Source organism: Apaloderma vittatum, unplaced genomic scaffold (assembly GCF_000703405.1).
Source record: "Apaloderma vittatum isolate BGI_N311 unplaced genomic scaffold, ASM70340v1 scaffold16734, whole genome shotgun sequence".
NCBI lineage: Eukaryota > Metazoa > Chordata > Aves > Trogoniformes > Trogonidae > Apaloderma > Apaloderma vittatum.
The window spans coordinates 427-7,490 of NW_009712304.1; positions in this window are offsets into that span (position 1 = coordinate 427).

Below are 7,064 nucleotides of genomic sequence, written 5' to 3' on the forward strand. Positions count from 1 at the left end.
GAACTGAAGACACTTTTTGTGAAGTTGATGGACTGGTCCTGACATCTCCTGCAAGTGCAAGTTGATGACACAGGTCTCTGTGTTCAGATTCTGAAAACGTACTGTACGTCATAAAGGGGAAAAGATAAACTGGGTGAAGCAGCCTTGCACTTACTGTTGCAGTTCTCTGTGGTCTTTGCTCACTCTGCAAAGGTGATATATCTATTACTGCTTGGTTACTTTGCACCAGTATTTTTCATTTAAGTAGGGGACGTATGCCGTATCCAGAACAGAGGGTGGGTTGAGTATGTAAGGAAACTGGGTGATACAAGTTCTGTGCAATGCGCTGTAAAAGCAAGCTTGAAAAATAGCTGTCATTTTTATCTACCTTCCCACACCATCAAGAAATTCATAACTCTACTGATTGTATACCCAGAGAAGGGTAACCAGATAGAAGGGTATTTAGTATGACCTGTGCGCCCCAGCAGTTAGAGACTACTTTTTGTACTGACTTCTTTTTCCTGATTTCTCCCCTAACTACCCCAACATGCACCCAGCCTGTTTACAGGAGTGGAAACCTGTTTTTCCTGCTCTGTAAATATATTTAGAGGGTGAGAAAGGAAACTTTTGAAAGATTACTAGTGAGTGTGTTTATGTCACTAACACATCAAAGATTATGATTTTAGGGGAGGGATACTGTGCAGTAGCCACCTACTGACATTTGCATGTTGGATCATAGCTGTTCTGTGTTGGTCTGCTTGCAGGTACAGTAAGTTTGAGGTTAGCTAATGCTTGTGATGATGGACGTTTTTTTGCTAATCTTGCTCGGAAAAAGTTCTTCATGGACTAAAGCAGAAGTCAGCACGAAAAGATAACCTTCTGTTAACCAACCATCCTGCCCAGTAGGGCCCTCATTATGGTACTAAAGGATCTCTGTTCGGTTTGGTGAATGTTGCTGCATCATTTTAAGTTGTCAACAACTTAATGATTTGTGATTTGTTTTATTTACATGTGATTTTATTTTTTTTTTCCCCAAAAAAATCTCTACTCTTTTTAGGTTAAGCTCTTTTTTACACAAATGAAAAAAACCCACCAAACCAATTTTACTTGCATTTACTTAAGCTTACTTAAGCTTATACTTTATATTAAATAAGTCTATGACTTCCATTTCAAAAGTGTTATCTTAATTATCAAGCTGTACACAATAGTAAGTATGCTAGGAAACATGGGGAGAACTTTACTTGCAGTCTGAGGAGTTCAGACTAAACTTTGTAATTTGAGCAAATTGTTACAGATTAAAGAAGCTTCAGTGTTTTTTGTGATAAACAAATCCAGTTTACTCCAAGCAAAATTAGTGCAGTTTGAGAGAAACGGAAAGTAAACTTTATGGTACTGGTGATCGTGTGAGCTGATGTCTTCTTTTTTTTTTTTCTTCATGTCATATCTCAAATAATCCCTTTCTAGCTCATACTAAATTCCATTCACTGTGCAGTCTTATTTATACAACGCTCTTTCTATTGGAGCCTTGGTGTACTGTACCATTTATAACCCAGTCAACACAGTGATCGTGTCAGCTGATGTCTTCTTTTTTTTTTTTTCTTCATGTCATATCTCAAATAATCCCTTTCTAGCTCATACTAAATTCCATTCACTGTGCAGTCTTATTTATACAACGCTCTTTCTATTGGAGCCTTGGTGTACTGTACCATTTATAACCCAGTCAACACAGGCATGGGTCGTGTCAATGATACCTCTCTTGGTACTAGCGAAGTTGGTGATGCTTCCTTTTTTTTAAAAAGAAACTGGTGTATTCTAGAACTACCTAATGGAAATTGTCCTGCAACTATTTCTACAATTTCTGCAGTAGTTACTGCAGTAGTGTTTTGGTTAATTACATATGCTTTAGTTTTTTGCTTGGTGTGATAGAAGAGTAGATTTCTAACTGTGGGAATGATGCTCTTGTTTTCTGTTGTGCAAGTTCTTTATTATTTTGAATGTGTTCAGTTCCTGAGAACTTAAGTAAATTACTACTGAAAATGGCTTATGTGGGAAATATAGGTACTCTTTCATTGTAATTCTAAAGTGTTCCTAGGCTTTTTTTTTTCTTTCTCAGTAATATACCTTTCATGGGACCAGTACTGTGCAGTTTTGGACTGCAAAATACCTCCATGATTTGGTAGAGATTAGAAGTATCATAGGCTCAAATAAACAAGAGAAAGAAGGAAGAAAACAAACAAAACCAGTTCTTGGTGGTAGTGTTTGGAGTTTGTGTTGTTTTGGGGATTTTTTGCTCTGTCCACCTCTCCTTTGAAATGTACAGTGTTAGTGTTGAGTAAGCAGAGTTTGAATAGATTCCTTCATTCAGTCTCTTGCCTCATCAGTAGGTGTAACGGTTTTATCCTGTACTCTTAGCGTCAGCAAGCCCCAGGAGAGATTGGGAGAAATGGAGGTTTTTATACAGAGAAGCTATTCTGCTTGGCTTTAGACAACTGTGGTTTTAAGAAAATTTATTTTCAACAGACAGTCAGTGTATTATATAAAAATAGTTGCTTAATAAGCATTTACATGGAGCTCTAGGTACATATGGTTCTCAGTAAATCTACTGAAATAATCTCTATCCTGAAAAAATTACAGTGGAACACAGCACATAATCACAGCAGTCCACACTGGTCTCATGCTAACTGCGCCTGTGTCTCTCACATAAACTATTACTCTGACTCTGTTAGGACTATTTTTAATGACCTACTGTGCAGCCAACCTGGTTATGTGACCTTCTTTGTTTGCCTAGGCACGTCCACGCACATACCTTCGAGCTTTGTAAACAGGATTTGTTTAGTTAGCTTGTTAATGAGTTAAAAAAATACAAACTCTTAAACTGTCCATTCTACTTGTGCGTTTAAGAAATCTCTGGGTATAAATGACAGATGTCTAAAATAAATTTGTGTTTCTTAGTTCAGCAGCATCTTGGCTAACATGTCTTGAGAACACTGAGGCAGAGAGGAGATAGTCTTGCTTCCTCATGGCAGCCTTTTCTGAAGTATTCTCTATGGGTCAACAGAATCAGTAAATGTGGTGTGTTGTGGTGGGGGTTTTTTGTTGTTTTTTTTTTCCTTTTCATTTTATTTAAGGCAGCCTGGAATTAGGCAGTCCAGTCGACTTGACCAGACTGGGAGGGGAGAAGCTTTTTCTGCTGCTCCGTGTGTTTGTACTGGCACTGCTGGCTGGTGTTCTGACAGGCTATGGAAAGGCATTGCTTGTGTCCTTGTGCTAGCACTAGCTGTGCCATTTTCTGCACAGGCACTAGATTGCTTCCACTGACGCAAACTTGGCTGTACATTCCCATAGGATGCATCTAATTGTAGGCAGGCAATTATTTCCTCCATTTTAATACATAGTTTTCAATACAAACAAACTTAAACCATCCATCTAGTAGTTACGCTCAGCATCAGCTTCAACTTGCTTTGATTACGGCCACAAGCTCTGCAAGAAATTGCTGCAAGGCCTTGCTTGTTATTGCAGTTGTGTTGCCTGGCAGGAATGCTGGAAGGCTTGCCTTGGGTGGTAAGGGCCATGTTGCCTGGCAGGAATAGTGGAAGACTTGCGTTGGGTGGACAGTGCAATGTAGTGCCCGGTGTTGAGGGTGTTTTTCGTGGCAGTAGATGCAATGTACACCGATAGATTCTGGCTGTGAAAGCAGCAGGTAACTGTAAGTACAGAAAGTGCCGAGTGAGGGGTCAGCCTTGTGCTGTGATGGCCACGTGTGGACCAAACGTCAGACTGCTCTGTAGCTGTGGAAGAGAATTGAGTGCTGCCCCCTAATCCTGTGACTGGAAGGGGAGAATGACAGTGGCAGCAGTTTCTGGAGGCTGGCTGTGCCTGGTCAGGGCTTGGCTGTGCCTGGTCATGGCAGCAGGCTTCAGTTAGGCAATCATTTCTGTTTCCCTCGCTTTTGGTGGTCAGACCACGAAATGGGCGCTTCAGATGTGGACATTTCCAAACTATTTTGATGCAATCAGTAGCAGAGGCGTGCTTGTAACTTGCTTTTGTCCTTTCATTTATTCTTTTCTGCCAACATTAGCTATTAAAATACTGTTGTGGTGCAGATGTTTTTATATGGCTTTAGAAGAGCCTTTACAGAATAAAATCATGGTACTCGGGCCTTGATTAGTTTAGGGGTTTTTTTATTATTAATTTACAGAGTATTTCTGAGTGAAGGCATTGCTCTAATATGGGATGCAAGATCCAATGTAACTGTCAGTAAAGATGGCATGATCAGAACTCCTTAAGGCTAACAACTTTGTGAAGTTTCTGAACAGAAACTTCTTTGCTATGTTGCTATGGGAGGAAAGTGATCTCTTTGAAAGAAAGAGAAATTATTTCAGTAGCCTGTAGAGATTTGGAAAAAACAGCATTACTTAGTTACACCCTAAATGGTGGAAGTGATTACTTCTGTATTAGAGAATAACATATCCTAACAGTGAAACCTTTTTCCTTGTATGGTATTAAATTTTACAAAATAACCTTTTTATTTTCTTGAGTGAGTTCACTGCTATAATATTCCTACTGTAGTTTGAAATTCTTTTTTTATCCAATGATTTTTAGGTGAGGAATTTTTATTTTGGACCCCTTCCTGCCACGGGCCCCTCAACAAGCCCTCCCTGTCCACCTCCCACAAAACAGTATGACAGAATGAGGAAGTTGTGTATGACCTTCAGCTTTCCTTCTGCCAGCAACGGGGTGCAGTGGGAAGAAGAATGCCAAAATTGAACTGGATGAACTAAGACAAATGTTCAGTAATAAGCTGGCCAAACCAGTGGTTTCAGTTTCAGCCCAAAGATCACTAAAGTTAGGCTTGTTCACAGCTTCTGAAGTGGCAGCTGCTGAGGAGGAGTGGGAAGTGGGTAAGTGTGCAAACAAGGAAGCCCCTAAAGAAAATTTGGGTTCACTGAGCTAGATGTATCAAGAAGGCATTTCTTAAATACTTTTTTTTTTAATTGTGTCTCTGATGGTACTCAGTTTATTGACCTGCCCATGAGAAAAAAATTGCAGCAACTCTTCTAGACAGAGAATAGCTTTTTCATGTGCTACAGAAATACTTGTGAGTATTCAGGAGGTGTCTAGTCTGGCTTGACCAAAACATTATCAAATCAAGGAAGCCTTTTATTTCCAAACTAGACAAAGAGGACTACTTGACTAACTCAGGCAGTCTTTCTGTTTTTAAAAACAAACTTGGATTGGAAGCTGTTGAGTTTTTGCAATTGTTAATAAACAAAAAAAAAAACAACCAAAAAACCCGCGTAAACTCCACTTCTACGTGATGTCTCAAATACAGCATTTACTGTGTAATAGCTGAGCACCCTGGCATCCTGCTGTACTTGGGATTCTGGCTGTAGCTAAAATATGCCTTTCTCTGCCAAGACCTGGAGGCAGGACTAAGTGTTCTGAATGTGTAAAGCTACCCAGAAAACTAGGTGTTTTAGGCAGCCAGTTTCTGTAGGCGACAGGAATACAGTGCTCTAATAATAAGAGAGAAGTAAATAAGGATGCAAAAAGTTGGTGGGCCCTTTAGTGTATGTTGTTCTTGGTAGTTCTGTAGGTCATAATGGCGTGTTAAAGATGGGGAAATTAGTAAAATCAAGAGAACTCGGTTCAGATTTTTCTGAACTGAACTTCTGGCTAGTCATCTTGTTGATCAACCAACCAGATACTGGAATGAAGAAAACGGTGATCCAAGAAGCGGTGCTGTGTTCAGATGTACATTGTCGGTCTGTTTGACATGGGAAACCTTGGTTATTTCTTTACAACAGTCTCCATTCTGCTGACTCTCTGTACTAGTTGAAGCCAGCAGTATTAGGAGATGACGACGCTGGGTTTGCACTGTTGCAGTTACTTCAAATTCTGGGCATGGCTTGTCTTGTTGTCTTGCCACTGGCTTGTGTAAAACTGGCAAATGAAAATTGTCTCTCCTTTAAATCACCCAGACACGGTTGTTTGCGTGATGGACTTGATTAGAAAATGAGGGAGGGGGTTTTCTGAACTGAGCAGTGGCATACTGGGGCCTGTGACTCTTCAGTTTTGCTGTTGTTTGTCTTTTGTTGACTCTGGGGTAGATAACATCTCCTGAGTTCTTGTTACTTCATTTATGGCTAATGGATGCCAGATCAGTTCTTTCTCGAGTGCTGGCTCTGTTGACTTCCGTTAGTGAAGGGTATGTCAGAGTAGCAGGTCCTGGGTGTAGCTGGTCACACACACCTTATACAGGTTTCTTCTGTGGTTTGCTTCAGTTTTCTCTCTAATAAGCGGTAGTAATGTTACAGAATAGGCATACTCTGAATGGATTAATTCTTGTAACATTCACTGAATAGGAGAGTGCAAAACCCAGTAATAGGTTGTTGGTTGGTTATGCTGGTTAGTTCTTTGGTTAGTTGTTGGTTGGTATGTTTTGTATATTGATGCTTCTGAGACAGAAGAAATTATTTCGGTGCTGTCTGTGAACTTCAATAATGTGAACACCTAATCCCAAACAATGGTGCCTCTCTGCAGTTGTGGAGAACAAGGACTGAGTGAATGATCCGTTTCTGATACCTTTGCAATTGAAGCAAGTTTTGTGAGCATGATAATTCGTAGGCACCTCAGAGAGCGTGAGATGGACAGGATTTCATGTGGTATTACAAATGATATTGTAGCTGTGTGTGCAATATTTGATGGTTTTTGTCAGCTTATGCTGTGTCTGGTATTGTGTTGTGCATCATGGTGATGTGTTAGAAATCTTCAAAATGCTGTAGTGGGATATTTTGGATGTGCTGCTGAATAGAACAGAAATGAGAAAAGAAACTTTTCCTTAGTTTTAGTTTTATGGGAAGCTCCCTAAAAACGTAATTGAAAAGAAAAGCAGCTCTGCTGGCAGAATGACAGTATGCATTTAAGATTTCTTATCTCTTGGGAGTTTGTTTGTGCTGCTGATGTCATATTGTGAGGTTTAACAAAAGCAGGCTAACAAGCACTGTAGTTAATAGGAGAGTCTGATGCATTGAGCTACTGGTTTATGCAGTGGCTTTAAGACTTCTGCAGACTTGTGCTCTTTA